Genomic DNA, 22,580 nt, shown 5'->3' on the forward strand with positions numbered 1-22,580 from the left:
CCAGTTCCAATTATACAGGAGAGAAAATCCCTTCATTTAAAAAAAATGAATTCAATAAATATTAACTTACAGGGCCTCTCTGGACTTCCTCTAGTCAACTCTTATTTATTCTAATTTTGAGAATTAGTAGTAGTTTTGTGATATCTCTTTATTTTTTTAACTTTATGAAGTTATATTGGGAATTTTCATAGAAATAGAATGAACGACAGACTCTGTCCTGTCTCTCTTATCTTCTTCCTTCATCATCACTTAAAATTTCCTGGGATCTATTTCTGTCCTGTACTAGCAACTTTATGTATAGGATGTTATGATAGTAATAAAGTTCATAACATTATATCATTAACTTATAATTTCAGCAGAAATATACAAATATATTATCTCAAAATTTCTCAGGGAAATAGATGAAGATATAAGATAAAGTAAAAAAAATAATGACTGGTGAGCAAAGAAAATTTTCACATTTTAATTTATTTCTCTAGGTTAAAGGGACCATAGCAATGTTTACACAGGCTATATATTGCTTTCTCCACATAATAATAGTTAATATTTACATAGTGCTTACTATGTGCCAGGCACTATGCTAGGTACTTTACAATTATTATAATTAATTAATCTTCATAATAACCCTGGAAAGTAGGTGCTTTTAGTTTCCCCATTTGGCAGATGAGGAAACTGAGGCAAATAGAAATTAAGTGACTTTTTCATTGTCGCATAGCTAGTAAGTCTCTGAGGATGCATTTGGACCCAGGTCTTCCTAACTTCAGACCCCATGCTTTATACACTTAGCCAATTTAGCTACACATTACTTTTTCTTGCTGAATTCAAATTGGCATAATCTGGGATTTTACTAGAAAAAATTATTATACTTACACCCTACAGGTGTTTCATTTGTTTAAGTTTAAAAATATAATAAACTTGGAATTGCATAATGGTTATACAATATTCCAGAGCTGACAATGCCTCAAAATTAATATAGTAACTTGTGTCCCTTGGTTCTTGAATGGAGAGAATTTACCATATCTATAAAAAACACAAACCTCTTCTGCTGAAGCTAGAGTGCTATGTGCATTCTGAACTACTCAATATTTGTGGGAAAGTGGTAGATCATTTTGTTCTCAATCTTTGAGTCTAGCTCTTTAAAAGTTAATTATAAATTTCCATTGGATATTACTAAGGTCCTTTTCCAAGTTTTTTCAGGTAATTATTAAATAACTTCTATATTTCTTTTTGAAAGTTTATACAGACAAACACACGCACACATATAATGACATGCCAATTAGACATAAGGTCATCAGAAACAGAATGACTCTTTTGAGCAAAGTAATTGATCAGGACCATGAACTTAAGAACATATAGTTACCTTGAGGCCATCCCATTGGCTTATTTGGCCATTAGATATACACAGAGAGCCCTTCCAGATTCTTTTCAAGTTGTCTCACATTGTACAATTATTTATTCCCAACTCTTAACTACTCTGGCAATTTAATATTCACTCAGAGGTATTATTTTTAAACATTTATGGGAGAACTTGGAGAGTAAGGCTATCTTTTTTCCTATTCTATCATTTTCCCCAAAATACAAAATACAACATTCATTCCTATTAAAAACACTTGAAGGCATAAATATAAATGGATTTTTTCCTTTAATTAATAAGAAGTATATATTAAAACCATTGGCAGACATTATCTGTAATGGGAATAAATTAGAAGCTTTCCCTATGAGATCAGGAATGATACAAGAATGCTCAATTATAACCAATATTATACTAGAATGATAGCAATAGCAACGAGAATAAAAATAAATTGAAAGAATCAGAATGAACAAAGAAGTTATAAAACTCTCTGTTCATAGATTGTTTTATGATATAGATATAAACATCCTAGAGATTCAACTAAGAATTAATTGAAAATATCAAAGGTTTTAGCAAAATAATAGGATATAAAATGGACCCATATAAGTCATAAGCATTTCTATATATCACTAAGAATGTCCTACAAGAAGAGATAGTAAGACAACCCATTTAAGTTAACTGTAGATAGAATAAAATACATAATAGTATATCTTCCACAACAAATGCAAAAACTAAAGGGAGGTATTATAAGTAAATTAGAAGGACAAAGAACATATTATATATCTGATTCATAAATAAGAGAAGAATTTATGAATGAACAAGAGATAGAAAGCATTTGGAAATGTAAGATGGATAATTCCAGATTCATTAAATTGAAGAGTTTTGAACAATAAAATTAATGTAGCTAAGATTAGAAGGAAAGCATTAAGTTGGGAAAAATTTTATAGACATTTTCTTTGATAGAGGCCTCATATCTAAAATACACAAGGAATATTGTCCAATTTAAAGAATATGAACCATTCCCCAACTGATAAATGATCAAACAATATGAACAGACAACTTTTGGATAAAGACATCAAAACTACACATAACTATTTGAAAAATAATCTAAATAAGTAATGCTTAGCAAAATGCAAATTAAAACAACTATGCAACATCTCACACCTATAATGAAATAGGATAAAATGACAAAAGTTAGAGGGGATTTAGAAAAATTGAGACACTAATACATTAATGGTGCAACTGTGAATGAATCCAACAATTTTGGAGAGCAATTTTGAATTATATTCAAAGAATTATAAAACTGTGTGTACCCTTTGACCAAGCAATTCCACTATTAGGTTTATTTCCTACCAAGATCAAGGAAAAAAGAAACTATATGTTCTAAAATATTTATGACAGCTCTCTTTGTAGTGATAAAGAACTGGTGATTGGATGGATTCCCATTAACTGGGGAATGACTAAACAATTTGTGGGAAATGATTGGGATGGAATATCACTGCACCATAAGAAATGATAAACCGGTTAATTTGGGGGAAAAAACTTTGAAAGACCTGGGTAAAATTATGAAGATGAAGAGTGAAACAAACAGAACCAAGAGAACATCATGTCAGCAAAAAAAAATATTCTTTGAAAAATGACCTCTAGAGAAAGAATTGGTAAATAGAAATGTGAGACATAGTTATATATATATATATATATATATATATAAATATATATATATATACATATCTTTTAATAAAATGATGCCTTTCCTAATTAGGTAGAGGAGAAGTAGGAAGAGAGTTAACTATCTTAATATTTTAATTATTACAAAGAAACTAATTAATATATTTTTTAAAAGAAGTAAGATCACTAGCAGAAGTTGATTCTGAAAATGCCAAAATATCACTGAAAGAAAAGGAATCATATGCAACTATCAGATGTGGATAATGTAGGTGTCCATTGATACTTTTTTTAGACATATTTGTCTGTAAAAAAGGAACTAAAAAGGGTACTTCTCTGCTCTAGAAGTTCTAGTTATTCTAATTTCCATTAACATAGCATTCTGTAAGTATAATTATCTAAGGGAAAAAATTAACCGTAATTGAAGAAGATTTTCAAGCATTTTGATGAAAAGACCAGAATTGAATTGGAATTTTAAAATGCAAATACAATTCAAAAAAACCTAGAAATGTAAGTTGAGCAATGGAAAGGGGCTGTATGTTGATGTATTGCTAGCATTTTTAAAAGAACAGATTTGTTTTACTTGACTTTATCCCATGGCTCCCCTTTGCCCCCAAGCATTAATGATGCCAAAAAAAAAAAGAGTACCACTGAAACATTTTAAAGATGCACAAAAAGGAACATAACATTCAGAAAGAGGCACAAAGAGTACAATGTTAGAAGTAGTATATGAATTTTAATATATGAAGAATATACTGTATATTTAAAAGCATTTGGAGAGAGAGAGAGAGAAAGAAACTAAGTAGTGTAGAGTCAAGACTCTTAATCCCCTTGAGGACTCTACTGGAGACAGTGAAATATTAATAGCTACCATTGGAGTTTGAACATTCAACAAGTGCTGAATCCATCTAATTGCACATATATCTAGTCCAAATTTCTCCATCATTTCTACAAAAATAGATAATTTATCATGACCTTTCCCAAAATATTTTTGTTGTTGAATCACTTCTAAGTTATGTTCTGCTCTTTATAACCCCATCTGGTATTTTCTTGAAGATACTGGAGTGGTTTACCATTTCCCTCTGGTGCTTATTTTACACAGAAGGAACTGAAGTAAACAGGATTAAGTGACTTGTCCAGGATCACACACGTAGTCCTATAGGACTTTTCTCATTCTACACATCTTTCAAATATCAATTGCATGGCTTTGTAATCATACCTGCCAGTTCTTTTAGTACTGAGGAATAAACTTCATTTAAGTTGTATGCCTTGAATTCATCAAGGGAAGTTAGGTGTTCACTAAATATCTCCATATTTATCTTGTTATAAACTCCCCAGTAGGCATTTTTGTTCTATCCTTTCTCTTTCAAGGTTCATTATTCTTGACAAAGAAGAGATGAAAACAAAGTATGAATTGAGCAACTCTGTTTTCTCTCAATTAATTGTAATTGTCACACCCATCCTGAGCAATGGATCTTACTTTATTTGATCTTCCTCTTTCCCCTAATATATGGCTAAACAGACCCTTTTCCCCCAACTTTAATTCTCCTTGCCAACCTCAGCTCATTTTGAGCTTAGCATTCTTGACACCAATGTACGGGCATCTGACAGACACACTTTTTCCTTTCCCCCATTTGTTACTTTTCCTTGCTCTCTTCTCCAATATAAATCTTTTAAAATCAAAGTTGGTTGGTGAGGTCTCTGTGCATCCATATTGATTTCTTTATAAAACTTCTGGTTTTTTTTTCCTTTTCAATAAAAATACTTGTCTTTGTTATTCAAAATTTATTCTTGAGAGTTCATATCTATATTGAGCTGATTCCCCCTACATAAATTTAATTAATGGGTCTTTAACATATTTTTCTCTAATTACTACTTTTTCCCAAATCTAGGGTGACCACTAGACCAGGCATGGCTCTTCTCTTTTCTATTATAAACTCTAGTAGAGAGTTTCCATTTCTTCTTAAAACTTCTATAATTTCTTGAGGTCAGATCTAGAATACAAATTTCATTTGTCAGTTCTTGCACTTTTGAAGGATTAAATTATCACAGTAAAAATCTTATCTGATACAGAGAGACAGACAGACAGAGACAGAGATACATGGAGAGAGAGAAAGCCAAGGAAAGTATCTGAAATTGAAGTGTGTGAAAATATTTATGTTGCTTTGTTTCTACCCAGGTGGTATATAGCAATGGTTCTCAAAATGTTCAGTTTCAGGGCCCTTTTATGCACTGATAAAAAAGGGCTGAGTATGTCCCAAAGAGCTTTTGTTTCTGTGGATTATATCTATTAGTATTTATATTATATATTATATCTATATCTATATAATATTATATCTATCAGATTATATCTATCAGTATCTATCAGTACCATATCAGAAATGTCTATTCAAATATTATTATTAAAATTTTTCAACTCAAGGACTCCTGAAATGATTTCAGGTCCCCTGGAGGGTCCCCATACTCTTTTCAGGACTTTTGGAATCACTTTCAGACCACTTCTCAGACTTCTTTCAGAACCACTGAGCTATAGGATACTCTGATGATAAAATGATTTGTCTTCTCTCACACACATCCAAATCAATCAATCAGCTAACACTTTAAGCACTTACTATGTGCCAGGCACAGTGGTAAATGCTAGGAGTACCAAAGGAAACAAAAGATGATTCCTCTTCTCAAGGAGCTTAAAATATTCTGTCCAAGAATTTGTAATTCCTACATTTTAAATTATTATTCAGGAATGTAAATCCAATTCTCAGTCATTTTTTAAAGCTATTTGTTCACTTCTCCAATAGTGTTATTTTTTTTTCCTCATCTACATCCTTTTCTTTTAGTGATCAGCAATCTTAATTTCCACTCTTTATTCTTGTCTTTCATTCAGATTGAATGCTTTTTCATATTGAGTCTTTCTTCTATTTCAGCTCAAGTTGTTCTCCTCCAGCTAATTTTTAAATTCCCTTAAGTTTTCCTTCTCACATTCAATTACTAGCTTTTGCAGAAGCAGTTGGTCATATACATCTGAGCCTGGAGTGAGAAGATAAAAGTTCAAATCCAGCCTCAGAGGTCACTTAACCTCTATTTGCCTCAATTTTCTCAAATTTAAAATGGAATAATAATAATAGCACCTACTTCCCTGGATTGTTGAGAGGATCAAAAGAGATATGTATAAAAACATAGAAAGATGGCAAAGTGTCTAGTACATTTATTAGGTACTATATAAATGCTTATTCCCTTTCCCTTTACAAGTTCAATTTCCTGCAGTCACCTTTATAAGTGTATTTTTTATTCAGTTCCAGTCCTTGTCTTTTTTTCTTACTCTTCTCCTAAAACTTTCTCTTATAGAAGTTAGAAGTAGAATATGCTATTTAACATAGATCTGGAAAACCAAATAATAATAAGCAATAAGACAAGAGAAAAAAATGAGGCATAAATAGGAATTAAGAAGAGAAAAAACTATCTCCATTTTCAGTTTGCATGATAATTTCATTACAAACTTTAGAGAATTAATAGCTTGAGTGAAGTTACACACAAAAGACCCACAAAAGATAATATCTATATAGCAGTAGTGAAAAAAATATATAGGAGAGAGAAATCCAAGTCAAAATAGTTCTAAATTACCAAAAAAAATCTGAGTCAACCTAGATATAATTACCAAAAAGTATTTACAGAAAAAAGGCAAATAATAGAGGAATATTTATTCTCATGGTTGGGCTGTAGCAATATAAAATGACTGTACTGCTAACATTAATTTATGGATTCAATGTTTTATCAAGTAAACTTTTGTGATCTCCAAATTAAAAGTTGGGTCTTCCTGACTCTAAGAAGCTCTCTAGGGGTAGCTAGTTGGAGTGGTGAATAGAGTGCTAGGCCTGGAGTCAGGAAGATTCATCTTCCTAAATTCAAATTGGTCTCAGACACTTATTACCTATATGACTCTGGGTAAGTTACCTAATTCTGTTTGCCTCAGCTTCCTTATCTGTAAACTGAGCTGGAGAAGGAAATGGCAAATGGCTCTAATATCTCTTCCTAGAAAACCTCCAGACTGAGTCATCGGCAGTTAGATATAACTGAAATGACTAAACAACAACAAAGCAGAAGAAAAGAGCATCAATAAAACATTTAAAGAGAAAAACAATTTTAAAGTGCAAGTCACATCTGAGCAAATAGTGTGATATGGCTTAAAAACAATTCTAACACTATCTTAGATTACAATGATAGAACTCTTGATTAAGGAAGTTGACTCTAACTTAGTATTGGCTAGAACTTATCTTAACATTGGGTTCACCTTAAGGACTACATTTTAATACTAATCACAATGCCTGTAGTTAGCATTAGGATGATTTGGAGAAGAGAAACCATGGAATATGAAGAACAGATGAAGGAAATGGCAATGTTGAATTGAACTATATTGGGTGAGGGAAACTACCTCAAAACATACCATAACACTTTAATACAAGAATTCACAAGTTTGAGCTAACTCTATGGGTCCTTATCCAATTAAAACCATAGTTCATGAACCCCCATCTTTGTATGTATCAGTGTAAGTTTGTAAGTCAGTGAGATGGATCAATTAGGTTAAAGTAAGAAAAATTAATGAAATAACATGGTATCAAAGGTAAAGACAAGTTATATCCCACTAAACTGGAAGTTCATTCTTCCAATAATCTTCCAATAATGTGAGAGGAACAGACACACATATGGAAGAGAAGTGGCTGACCTAGGTATACATGGAAGAGAACTTATGCCACAAAATACTTTGTGGAGATGCCTTTATGCTGTACCTTTGGAGGAAATATACAAAACTCACCTATACTATAAGTTTAGGAGAACCATTTTTTATTCTCTTTCCAATATTCAAAAGCTATGTTAGAGATCACAGAAATGTAGGCTGAAAGATTGTGTAAACAGATAAAAAGTCAAGCCTCCAGTCCCATCTAGACATTTGAGGAGAATAACTAGAGACCTCCTGCCCTACCAGGATGGTCTAAGATTAAACTATAGAGAAAAACTCCCACAGGAACAGACTTGACCTTGGGAAGACACTGCCATTACTATAAGGTTAATGCATTTCCCTCCCCCTCAAGTCACTTGATGTCCTTTCCTTTTTACTCAACCTTCCAAAAAAAGGGACTGAGTAGTCTTACTTAATAGGCTCCTTTTGTCACCTGCCCTAAAGCTTTGAAAAGCTCTATAAATATGTGCATCTCTGTCTGTTGTAGAGTTGTTATCTACCAGGCAATTGCTCATCAACTGTTGCTAATTCAATTTTTTATCTTGCCTCTTGATGTGTTTTTGACTTCTAGTTAAATGAACCTAGGTAGACAGAATTGTTGTCTTGGAGAATCTTACAATTTCTAGGTTAAGGAACTCCCCCAGTAAAATATGGGATATGTTCCTTGATGGTCTCATGTGACAGTCTTCATTGGATGCACATTCTCTGCTGAGCTTTGTTTTCTGCTAATTTCAAGGAACTTAGCTTTAGTTTGTTCATAACATGGTTAATTGTGGTCACCTTCATGTGACACATTATCATAACTCTACTTCTAACTTCTGGCTTCAGTTAGAGTCCTTCTTTGGGGTAACCAGGGTGCCATTTCTTCCTCAAGGGAACAATGAGCTCATGATCTCTTAGGTTAGAGGCAAGGGTTTTTTGTTTGTATTTCTGATGCATCTGTTTTGTAGAAGTCCTAAACCTATTCATCCATTGACTAGTAAACATCACTCTGAGGTAAACACACAGACACAGACACAGACACAGACACAAATTAAAACCCCTAAAAACTTCCTTGACTTTTTTCCTTAAGGAATGGCATGCTTATTTTTTTCAGAGTCTTGCTAGAAAAAGGTTTCCATTTCTAATATAATATATTTGTTTCCAGCATCAAGTTCTTTATAAAACAGAGCAGAATCATTGCTAGCTAGCTAGTCTTCTCCCTTCAACTTTTTGAAACAAATTATTTGCCTTTAAAATAATTAATTTTTATCTTTTTTTAGATTACATTTTAGTGCTATTTTCAATAATCTTTATCTGAAATTTTGTAATATATATTCTCTTCCATCCTTCTCCTCTCTTCCTTCCTCAAGATGGTAGGTAATATGATATAGGTTGTACATGTGTTATACAAATATTTCCATTTTCATCATGTTGTGAAAGAAGACATATATCTCTTACAGTAGAGAGAAATTTATGGAGGAAAAAGAATCAAACAATGGCAAGCTTCAATGTGCATTCAGACTGTTAGTTCCTTCTATATGTGAACCTTAAAAATTCCCAGACCCTACTTCATAAGACTGGATTAAGACCATTCCCCATTTGGGCAGTGAACTCTACTTAGATCAGGAATGTGAGACCTCTACTCTACCCCTACTTAAGTCTGCCCTAGGGGAAGATAAAGTTGTAAACTCTTTTCTGAACAATGAAAAGTACTTAAACCCATACTTATAATAAGGCAAAAAGTTCTTAAGCTAAGTACCTATAAAGGTCAGGCAACTTGTGAATTTACAAGGAACAAAGAGCTGAGATACTTACTCAGAGCTTTCCTGGTGTGAATTACTCAAAAATCCACACCTTCTTAGGTGTGGACTAAGAATGGTCTGTCCTTTGAAAACCGTCTACTGTGATTGGTAGATATAAGAATTTAGGGGAGGTGACATAGGAGAAAATTCCCTATATAAGGAAAGTGATTAAGGACTGACTGATCTTTTCTCTTAGGGCTTAGACCTGGGTTGGCCAGGACTGGCCAGGGCCAGCTTATCCCTTTCTCATTATTTCCTTTTTCTCTCTCTCTTTCTTTCTTTCTTTCTTTCTTTCTTTCTTTCTTTCTTTCTTTTTTTCTTTCTTTCTTTCTTTCTTTCTTTCTTTCTTTCTTTCTTTCTTTCTTTCTTTCTTTCGTTCTTTCTTTCTTTCTTTCTTTCTTTCTTTCATTCCTCATTGTATTATTAATTACATTCTCTATAAAACCCAGTTGACTTGGGTATATTCATAATTGGGAATATTTCCCTGGTGACCACCTTATATATTGATTTAAAAACAAGACACTGTAGTGAAAACAAATTTTCTGTGGTCACAATTTACTCATCTACTCTTTTATCTACAACAATTTAATTCTTCCACTATTTTAACTCACTACAGTTTATGGCCTTCAACTATTTTAATTCTCACATATATCAGCAGATAGCTTTTTCATCATGACACCCTTGGAGTTATCCTAGATCCTTGCATTGCTGATAATAGTTAAGTCATTCATAATTGATTATCATACTTTATTGTTGTTACTGTGTTTAGTGTTCTACTGATCTTACTATGGCTTGCCTCTTAATTAGAGATCTCACAGTAGGGTAGAAACTGCTTAATTTATTAGGAATGGCTTAGTTTTTGATAGCTATACCTACTCAACCATTGCTCTAGAATCTTCCCAATCACTAATAACTAATGTCTTCCTAGTAATCAACTACTAATATGTCCAGGATCACCCAGTTTCTCAAGTTCAATTCTTTTTTAAAATGTTTTATTTAGAATATTTCCCATGGTTAAATGATTCATGATTTTTCCCACCATTCTTCCCTTCCCCCTTCCTGGAGCTGGCCAGAAATTCCCCTGGGTTATACATGTATCATTGCTCAAAACCTATTTCCATGTTGTTCATGTTCATGCAATAGTGATCTTTTAACATCAAAACCCTAATCATATCCCCATTGAACCACATGATTGATCATATGTTTTTCTTCTGCATTTCTGTTCCCACAGTTCTTTCTCTAGATGTAGATAAGTGTTCTTTCTCCTGAGTTCTTGGATTATTGCATTGTTGCTAGTGGAAAACATTCAATTGTGCCACAATGTATCAGTCTCTGTGTACAGTGTTCTCTGCTCCTTTCACTCTGCATCAATTCCTGGAGGTCGTTCCAGTTTACATGGAATTCCTCCAGTTCATTATTCCTTTGAGCACAATAGTATTCCATCACCAACTGATATCACAATTTGTTCAGCCATTCCCCAATCAGAAGACATTCCCTCATTTTCCAATTTTTTTGTACCACAAAAAGTGCAGCTATAAATATTTTTGTACATGTCTTTTTCCTTATATTCTCTTTATGGGTAGAAACCCAGCAGTGCTATGGCCGGATCAAAGGGCAGACAGTCTTTTAAAGCCCTTTGCGCAAAATTCCAAATTGCCCTCCAGAATGATTAGATCAATTCACAATTCCACCAGCAGTGTATTAGTGTCCCAATTTTGCCTCATCTCCTCCAACATTTATCACTTTCCTTTGTTGTCATATTGGCTAGTCTGATTGTTGTGAGGTGGTACCTCAGACTTGATATAATTTGCATTTCTATAATCAGGCGGGATTTAGAACACTTTTTTCATGTTTTTATTGATAGTTTTGATTTCTTCATGTGAAAACTTCCTATTCATATCCCTTGACCATTTGTCAATTGGGGAATGACTTGATTTCTTGTAAATTTGACTTATTTCCTTATATATTTGGGAGATTAAACCTTTGTCAGAGTTTTGTTATAAAAAATAGTTTTCCAGTTTGTTGCTTTCCTTCTAATTTTGTTCACATTGGTTTTGTTGGTACAAACCCCTTTTTTGATATGATCAAAGTCATTCATTTTACATTCTGTAATATTCTCTATCCCTTGCTTGGTCTTAAATTCCTTCCTTTCCCACAGATCTGACAGGTATACTATTCTATGTTCACCTAATTTATTTTTTATTTCACTCTTTATATTTATGTAATTTACTCATTTTTAATTTATCTTGGTATAGGGTATAAGATATTGATCTAAACCTAATTTTTTCCCATACTGTTTTCTAATTTTCCCAATAGTATTTGTCAAATAGTGAGTTCTTGTCCTCTTGTCCCAAAAGCTGGGGTATTTGAGTTTATTGAACACTAGTTTGCTGAGTTCATTTGCCCCTAGACTATTCCATTGATCCACCCTTCTGCCTCTTAGCTAGTAGTATATTGTTTTGATGACCACTGCTTTATATTACAGTTTATGATCTGGTACTGCTAAATCCTCCATCCTTCACATTTTTTTCCTCATTTCCCTTGATATTCTTGATCTTTTATTCTTCCAGATGAACTTTGTTATAATTTATTCTAATCCCATAAAATGTTTTTTTTTTTTGGTTTCTTAGTTATGGTACTGAATAAGTAGATTAATTGGGGTAGGATTGTCATTTTTATTATGTTAGCTCATACTACCCATGAGCAATGAATATTTTTCCTTAGATCTAGTTTTAATTGTGTGAAAAGTGTTTTGTAGTTGTTTTCATATAATTTATGTGTTTGTCTTGACAGTTAAATTCCTAAATATTTTATATTGTCTGGAGTGATTTTAAATGGACTTTCTCTAACTCCTGCTGGTGAGTTTTGATGGCAATAGACAGAAATGCTGATGATTTATGTGAATCTATCTTGTACCTTGAAACTTTGCTAAAGTTGTCAGTTATTTCCACTAGCCTTTTAGTTGATTTTCTAGGATTCATTAATCTATCTGCAAAGAGTTTTTAGTTTCCTCATTGCCTACTTTAATTCCTTCAATTTCTTTTTTCTTCTCTAATTGCTCCTGCTAGCCTTTCTAGGACAATATTAAATAATAGAGGTGATTAGGGGGAGTGTTGCTTCACTCCTGATCTTATTGGGAAGGCTTCTAACTTGACCCCATTGCAGATGATACTTGCTAATAGTTTTTAATATACACTGTTTATTATTTTGAGGAATGGTCCTTCTATTCCTATGAATTCTAGTGTTTTCAACAGGAATGATTGTTGTATTTTGCCAAAGACTTTTTCTGCATCTATTGAGATAATCACGTGATCTCTGTTGGTTTGATTATTGACATAGTCAATTAAATGGATAGTTTTCCTAATATTAAACCATCCCTGCATTCCTGGTATAAATCCCACCTGGTCATAGTGATTAATCCTTGTGATAACTTGCTGTAGTCTTTTTGCTAGTGTTTAATTTAAGATTTTTGCATCTATGTTCATTAAGGAGATTGCTCTATAGTTTTCTTTGTTTTTGGTCTGCCTGGTTTTGGAATCAATATTATATCTATGTCATAAAAAGAATTTGATAAGACTCTTTTGCTTACATTTTTAAATAATTTGTTCAACATTAGAATTAGTTGTTCTTTAAATGTTTGATAGAATTCACTTGTTAATCCATCTGGCCCTCCGGATTTTTTCTTAGGAAGTTCTTTGACAGCTTGTTCACTTTCTTTTTCTGAGAGGGGATTATTTAAGTAGTCTATTTCCTCTTTTGTTAATCCAGGCAATTTATATTTTTGTAAATATTCATCCATTTTACCTAGGTTATCATATTTATTGCCATGTAATTGGGCAAAATAGTTCTTAATTGCCTTAATTTGCTCTTCATTAGAATTGAGATGATCCTTTTCATCTTTGAGACTGTTAATTTGATTCTCTTCTTTCTGTTTTTATTAGATTAATCAGTACTTTATTTTATTTGTTTTTTTCCCCAAAGTACCAGCTCTTAGTCTTATTTTTTACTTCAATAGTTTTTTTATTTTCAATTTTATTAATTTCTCCTTTAATTTTTAGGATTTCCAATTTAGTTTTATTATCTGGAGATTTTTAATTTGTTCTTTTTTCTAATTTTTTTAAGATAAAAGCCCAATTCATTGATCTCCTCCCTCTCAATTTTGTTGCTATAGGCACTCAGAGATATACATTTTCCCCTGAGTACTACTTTGGCTATATCCCATAGATTGATATATTGTCATCTCATTGTCATTCTCTTTAATAAAGCCCTTAATTATTTCTACAATTTCTGTTTTGACTCACCAGTTTTGAAGGATTATATTATTTAGTTTCCAATTAATTTTAATTTGCCTTTCCAGGGACCCTTGTTAATTATAGTTTTTTATCTCATTATGATATGAAAAATTTGCATTTATTATTTATGCTTTTCTGCATTTGTTTGCAATATTTTTATGCCCTAGTACATGGTCAGACTTTGTGTATGTGCCATGTACTGCTGAGAAGTTATATTCCTTTTTATCCCTGTTCAGTTTTCTATAGATATCTATTAACTCTAATTTTTCTAGCATTTCTTTCACTAACCTTACTTCTTTCTTATTTATTTTTTGGTTTAATTTATCTAGTTCTGAAAGGGGAAGTTTGAGACCCCCACTAATACCATCTTACCATCTATTTCCTCTTTGAGTTCCTTTAATTTTTCCTACAGAAATCTTATTGCTATAACATTTGGTGCATAAATGTTTAGTGATGATATTACTATATTGTTTATAGTACCCTTTAGCAAAATTTAATTTCCTTCCTTATCTCTTTTAATCAGATCAGTTTCTACTTTAGTTTTGTCTGGTATCATGATTGTTACTCCTGTTTTTTTTTTTTTACTTTAGATGATGTATAATAAATTCTGCTCCAGCCTTTTATATTGAATCTGTGTGTCACCCTGCCTCAAATGTGTTTCTTATAAATAACAGATAGTAGGATTTTGGTTTTTAATCCACTCTGCTATCTGCTTCTGTTTTACAGGTGAGTTCACCCCATTCACATTCAGCATTATGATTACTGCGTATTGCCCTCCATCATATTATCCCTTTAAAGTCTGCTCTAGTCCCTTTCTCTCTGTTCCTCCTCACCAGTATTTTGCTTTTTATTTCATATCCCTTACTTCCCTCTCCCTCTGATTAACTCTCTCTTCCCTTGTCTTATTCCCCTTCTACTTCTCTGTGGGGTAAGATAGAATTCTAAACCCCACTGAGTATCCTTGCTTTACCCTCTCTGAGCCAATTAAGATATGAGTAAGTTTAAGCATTGCCTGTCACCACCCTTATTCTCTCCTCTCTATAATGATTTTTAAGCCTCTTTATGATATATAATTTACTCCATTCTATCTCTCCCTTCCCTTTTTTTCTCAGTGCAACCTTCTCTTTCAGTTCTTGATTTTTTACATATCATACATATGCATACATGTTATGTGATACATACATATAGTTCCATATCATCTCATTTACATATATATCATATCATCATAACCAGTTTACTTCTTCACCTTCTTTCTGAGTAAATCCCTTCTATCTTGTCTACTAAGAATAATTTTTGAGAATTACAGAAATCCTCTTTCCATGTAGACATATAAACATTTTGACCTTAATGAGTCCCTTACATTTTCTCTTTCTTATTTACCTTTTTGAACTTCTCTTGTGCCTTATGTTTGAACTTCAAATTTTTTGTTTAGGTCTGGTTTATTCCTCAGAAATGCTTGGAAATCATCTATCTTATTGTATATTCACTTTTTCCCCTGAAAGAATATACTCAGTTTTGCTGGATAGGTGACTCTGGCTTGTAAACTCAAATCTTTTGCCTTCCTGAATATCATATTCCATGCCTTTTGATCCTTTAATATAGAAGCTACTAGGTCCTGTGTGATACTGATTATAGCTCCATTGTATTTGAATAGTTTCTTTCTGGCTGCTTCAAGTATTTTTACCTTAGCTTGATGGTTCTTGAATTTAGCTATTATATTCCTGGAAGTTGTCATTTAAGGATTTCTTTCTGGAGGTGAATGGTGGATTTTTTCAATTTCAATTTTATTTTCTTATTTGAGTATATTTGGACAATTATCTTTGATAATTTTTTTATAATATGATATCCAGAGTTTTTTCTTGATCATGGCTTTCAGGTAGTCTAATAATTTTCAAATAATCTCTCCTAGATCTATTTTCTATGTCAGTTGTTTTTTCAATAAAATATTTTATGCTTTCCTCTTTTTTATTCCTTTGATTCTGCTTTATTTATTCTTGATTTCTCATGAAATCATTAGTTTTAGTTTTTAGATGGTCAATTCTGATTTTTAAGACCTGATTTTCCTCTGTAAGTTTTTGGTTTTCTTTTTTTCAATTGGCCCATTTCTTCTTGCATCACTTTCATTTCTCTTTCCTACTTTTCCTCTGCCTTTCTTAATTTTTTTCCATGTCCATTCCATATTTTTCTCTTGGACTTTACATGTATTTCCTTTGCTTTCACTGTCCCCTTCTGTGTCTGCACCTTGCTCTTTGTTTCTATAAAAATTCTTTAGAGCTAGGTGCTTTTTTGTTGTTTTCTCATTTTTTCCCCTATCTAATTATAGGTAGGTTTGAGGGGATGATATGATGATATGAGGGCGTGAGCTCTTAGAGCCCTCTCTTCCTGCTGATTCAATTGATCCTTAAGATACTGATAGCTTAAAGATTTATCTCAGAGTCAGGTGTAAGCTTTAGAACTCACCCTGATCTTGATCAGATCAGGGGCTGTGAACTTGATCCAATCAGGCACTTCCTTGATTATTCTTTCTTAGAGCTCCAAAGTTTAGGTGAAAAAGATTAGTACTTAGTACTTAGTACTAGTACTATCATCCACCCCAAAGTGTGAACTTACTCCTTATCACAGGCCCAGACTAGAATTCTCTGGGCTGGGGCTCTGAACTTCTCCACAGGTTTGAAATATCAAGGGTTATGCGTTGGCTTGAACCACTATTTGCCCAGGGAGGATCTGAGGGCATAGGTTCCCAAATCTAGGACAGTAGATGTGGAGGGATGTGTGGCTTGCTCTTCCCTACTTGCTACAGTTTCTTGCTGAGTCTTCTCTCCTCTCACCTGAGTGCTCCACATGTTCTTTGCCTACCTTTTGGGTTTTTCTTTTCTTGAAAGTTGTTTCACTCTGTCTCCTTGTTGGTTCTTTTACTCCTGTATTTGTCTTATGGTGATATTTTAATCTTGGTCAGAAAGGATTGTCATGGTTGCATGGAACTGCTCTTGATTACTCTGTCGTCTTGGTTCCACCCCAGGAAGTGCAAAGCCTTTCAATTCTGACAGTGCAGAGAGGAGATAGGGAAGAGGAGGAATATAAACAAAAATTAAGCCTTGGGGCAAGACCTTGGTCCTCTTTTGACCCAATAGTATTCTTGATTTTTCATATGTATATGCACAGAAAATCATTCTTTTCACAAAGTAAGTTAGCTATAGAATTGAGTTGTAGAATGTTTATACATGTTTCTTTTATTTTCATTCTGTTATCACAATTATCCAATAAGCAGGCTCCTTAATTATCAATTGAGGAGATGTCATTAGAAATACTTTGTACATGTGTTGGTCCTCATTATAATCGATATGGATTTAGACTAATTCAGTTGAATTTTATCAGACTTTAACAAGTGTCTACCATCTGGTAAGCATAGCTATGGGTGTTGGAGATATAAATAAAAAGTGAAGCAATCCCTGCCCTTAAGGAGCTTACATTTTATGAGGATTTAGAAGTAGGAAGAAACAACATATACATAGACTATTAAATGCAAATATATGTAAACTTATTTTTAGGGGGAGGAATAGATTTCCTGGAGGAGGTATCATATGAATTGAAATTTGAGGAAAACAGACATGCATTAAGACAGAGAAATAGACTATAAGAGCAGGCATGGGGGATATCCTATACTAATGTAGAAAATAGGAATAATGAATAGGCCAATTGGGCTATAGACAGCACAAAATAGAATTGTGTTGAAAACCTTGAAAAGCAGGCTGGAGCCAGATTGCAAAGGACTTTCAGAACCAAATGGAAGAATTTATATTGTATCCTAGAGGCAGGAGAGAGACATTGGTAGTGATGCAATCAAAACTGTGCATCAAGAATATAAATTTGTCAGCTGTGTGGAAGATGGATTAGATAGAGGAATCAGGGAGACTAATTAGCTAGTACATTAGTCAGATTGAGAGCATAAACGTACATATTTCCTTTATGTACACTTCAAAGAAATATTCTTTCATGGACAGTGGATGTAGAGTCATGGAAATGCAGAGAAGGAAACAGGTGAAAGTTATATGCAGATATGGAATTGTCAAGACTTGACATAATTAGAGATAAGAGGAGGTAGAGAAAGAAGAGTCAAGGATTGGGGTAGAAAACCACAATATTGTTGTTACTGTGTAAAATTTTCTCCTTGTTTTTCTCAGTTCACTTTGCAGTACTTCACATAAGGTTTTCCAAGGATTTTTGTGATCATCTTGTTTGTCATTTCTTATGGAACAATGGTATTCCATTACAAGTATATACAACAACTTGTCCAACCATTCTGTAATTGGTGGGCACCATTTTAGTTTTCAGTTCTTTGACACCACAAAAATGCTGCTACAAATACTTTTGTATCAGTAATTCTTTTCTTCTACTTTTAAACTCTTTGGGATACTGACTTAGTAGTTGTATTTCTAGGTCAAAGGGTATATACAGTTTGATGGCCCTTTGGGTATGGTTCTGTATTGTTCTCCAGAATGGTTACATTGGTTTGTAGTTCCACCAACAGTGCATTAGTGTCTGGATTATTCCACATCACTTCTATTGGAATATCTGAAAGCTATGATACTATATTTCTATATATGTATATATACATATATATGTATATATAGTATATATGATACTATATATCTGGATACTATATTTCAAGAAATGATAAATGAAAATATCTCAGAATTATTTGAGCCAGAGGACAAAGTGAACATTGAAAGAATCCATCAGTAAACTCCAGAAAGAAGTGCAAAATGAACATTCCCAGAAATGTCAGTCAAAATTCAGAATTTCTATGCCAAATAGAAATATTACCAACAGTCCAAAAAAGAGTTTAAGAACACAGGAATCACAGTAAGGATCATACAAGACCCACCTGCTGCCAAATCTATCAGGAAGACAGAAGGTCTTGTGTTGAGCTGCTCCCTTCTTCCTCTCCACTGTGCTTGATGACATTTTTTCATACCACTTGCCCCTCTTCCTAGCAGCCCAATGGGATTACACAGTGGGTAAGGTGAGCAGGTCACAGGTGGCAGAGCTGGGGGGGAGCAGAATGCTCAAGCCACTCCCCTCCCCCTCTCTACACTCACTGAAGACATATCTCACTTGACCTGTCCCTTCCATCCAGCAGCCCAATGAGAGGGCTTCCTCCCTCCCCTGTACGGGGCAAAGGAGGAAAGGGTTTGGCACTCAGTCCTAGGGGGTGGGTTAGGGGCAGGGCCTAGGACTACCTCTTTTTCTAAAAGATTAGCCATCATTGCCCTATAGCATAACAGAATTATATAAAATGAAGATTATACAGTCATGTGTGAAAATTGGATTTAGTTATCTCCTGGATTGTAACAATGAAGGTACTTACTCTTCCTTGATTGTGAAGATTAAATTGTAATTCCCTGATTGTAACAATAAAGGTACTTAGCTCTTTCTTTATTGGGAAGATTGAATTGTAATCCCCAGTCTATTTTTAGATTTTAATCCCCAAAAGTGTTAACTCAGTATTTGAAGTAGATCTACCCATTTTAACCTACAAAAAAGTAACTGACCACTAAAGGTGTGAACTAACTACAAAAGTTGTGATCTAACTAAAAAAGTTGTGAACACTCATTTCATGCATTGAGTGGGATATCCGTGACCCATGTGTGAAAGAGTGGGCAGTCTTGGAGAGGAGCAGCTGCTGTGATTGGTAGACATGAAATTTAAGGGAGGTGGCACAAGAGAAGAAGATCTTTAAATAGAGGACCACAGAGGTCAGAGAATATAGATCAGAAGAACTCTGACTTGGAGTTGGACTGGAGGATCAATCTCTAGAGCTTGGAGTAAAGAAGAGTCACTGGGAGGAGAGACTGGAAGACAGACACAGGAACTTGGTTGTAGAACTGGACCCCAGGAGGAGCTAGTGCAGGAGACATCAGACTTCTTTCCTTTTAGATGGTCTCAGTGGTGAATGAAAGGCTGACTTAGTTTCCCTGCCTTTCTGGAGATGTGAACCTCCAAGAAAGGCCCATCATCTTGAGACTCCTTTCCCTGATTAGGGCTTTAAAATTTCTACCTGGCTTTGAGGAAGCAGAGTTCTCTCTCTCCCTCTCTCTTTATCTCATTCCTTAATATCTTCTCCTCTCTTTTGTAAGTAAATTACCATAAATTCCATTTTACTTTAGTAATTCATTTGGGATTTAGAAATTAAATCCCTGGTGACCAACTATTTAAATATTCAAGTTCAACCCCAACAAAAAATCTAACACATGGAAGAAGGGATGGGAGTAATAAGCATCCCATGAACCTCATGTTTATTTGAACTAGATAAAGGAAGACTGAATAATTAAATTGCAGACTCAAATTTTTTTTGTAGAAAAATCTATTAAACTAAAAATGGAATAGGAAGTGGGAAGGATCAGAGTAGAGAAGAATTTGAAAGAGGACAGGATAAGTAAAAGAGAAATAATAAGTCAAGCAAATTTGAAAGATGAAGGGAAAAATGTTGAGGAGATTAAAAGGAAAGGAAGAAACTAAAAATCTGGAGAGAAAAAAAGTCTGTAACAGAAAATAAACAGGCTTTTTATCACATAGGCAATGTCCTTTTAAAAGGTCAAGAGGACAGGAAAGAGGGAAATTAACAATCAATTAACAATCACGACTTTGAATATGAATGACATTAATCTATCCACATAATAGAAGATGATAACATAATGGATTAGAAAACAGAAACTGACAATATGCCCAGCAGAGCTGCATGATTACACATACACACACACACACACACACACACACACACACACACACACACACACACAAAATGTGGCGTTGTAGTATCAAAAGACATAATATTCCAAACATGTTCCCTTGTGTATCCTCTCATGTGACACCAATGTGTATATACTCTTCCTATTGATACACGTGTCTTTATAGGGCAGAGTACATAGAGTTTGTAGGGAAAATGTCCTATTGGTACTTTTTTAAAAAATTAGGCTACTTCATTAAGAGCCTTCACTGTTATCTACTTGTATACTGTGGCTCACTAATTAAAACACATTGTTAGAGGTTCTTGAGCTATCTTTTTCAGTCATCCAATCAAGAAGCATTACTTAATACTTTCTTTGTCCTAAATGCTAGAGATACAAAGAAATACAAAAAGAGTCTTGGCTTGCAAGGAATTTACATCCATATGGGGGAGATTACATGCAAATAATAGATGGTATCTTTAAAGGAGGAAGCTCCAGCAATTGGTGGAGGCAGAGGACCTGAGGAGGTTTCTAGTAGATTTTGGGTTTGGATTGAGTCTTGAAGGAAGCCAAGGATTTTAAGAGGTGGAATTAAGGAGGAAGAACATCCCAGACACTGGGGAAGGAAAAACAAGAAAGCCTGAATAGATGAATCAGAGAATATGTAGAGGGGAGTCAAATGTATGAAGACTAGAAAGGTAGGTAGGGGCCATGCTCTGAAAAGCTTTAAGTGCCAAAGACTTCATATTTCATATTTCAAAGAAAGCATTAAGTAATGCTTCTTGATTGGATGACTGAAAAAGATAGCTCAAGAACCTCTAACAATGTGTCTGTTTTAATTAGTGAGCCACAGTATACAAGGTTCTTAATGAAGTAGCCTAATTTTTTAAAAAAGTACCAATAGGACATTTTCCCTTCATACTTCATAGAGGCAAAAAGGAGCTACTGAAGTTTATTGAATAAGGCTATATGGCATGGCTAGCATTATATTTATTAGGGAGAGAAACTTGAAGCAAGGTGACCAATTAGAAACCTATTGTAATAGCCCAGGTAAGGGGTGATGAGAGCCTGAACTAGTGTGGTGGCTGTATGAGTGAATGCAAGTTAAGAGTCAAAGATGACATCAAAGTTATAAGCCTGTGGGACTGGGGAGGAAGGTAATACCTTCAACAGTAATAGTGAAGTTCAAAAGAGGGAAGGATTGGAGGGAAAGATAAGCATTTAGGATATGAATAGTTGTACAGCTTGAGAATATTTGGTAATATCTCTGAGAAGTATGTACTTCCATGTGAGAGGAGATGCCTCAGTTGTTATAGATGTTTTCCTGTCTCACATCAAGAAGTCTATCTTCTGTCTGTGAAAAATTCAGTTAGGTAGCTACTAATTTATTTCCTTTTAAGTTATTATGGCAGGCATTTAAAGCATGTCTTAAAATTAATATTGTATGATCATTCTACTTTTTTATGTTCTGTCAAGAACATAAAGTCAAGTTCAGTTGCCAAACCAAACCCCCCCAAACTTGCCCATAACTAGGAATGTTTTTAACATTTAAATGTCCTTACTTTTTGGGTGCCAAAATGCCTATTATCTGATTCTTTACCCCACTCCAGCCCCACTCCCACTAAATTCTAGGTCTGTAGTATTTGAATCAAGCTTATACAGCCGAAACCTACAAATATGTGTGTGCATGATAGGGGGCTCATTTGTCTTTGGCAAGGACATTATTGTTCCTGTTACCTTAATTATTAAACAGATGGTACCTCCCTTCATTGACTAGCTGCCCTTGTTGTTCTCCATATGACATATGAGTTCTGGATTTCTGGCTGAAACCAGTTGCAATGTCACTGATCCTAACACATATGTGCGTCATATTAAAAGCTCTGACTAATAACAAAAAGGAGAATAAATATATAAATGAATCATTCATCCAATCAACTCATTTCTTAAAGATCTAATTTCACTTTTGTTTGCAAAATTTTGCCTCTACATCAGAGTAAAATGGCATATTGAAGCAATTAGCCAGATCCT

This window comes from Monodelphis domestica, chromosome 5 (assembly GCF_027887165.1).
Source record: "Monodelphis domestica isolate mMonDom1 chromosome 5, mMonDom1.pri, whole genome shotgun sequence".
Lineage (NCBI taxonomy): Eukaryota > Metazoa > Chordata > Mammalia > Didelphimorphia > Didelphidae > Monodelphis > Monodelphis domestica.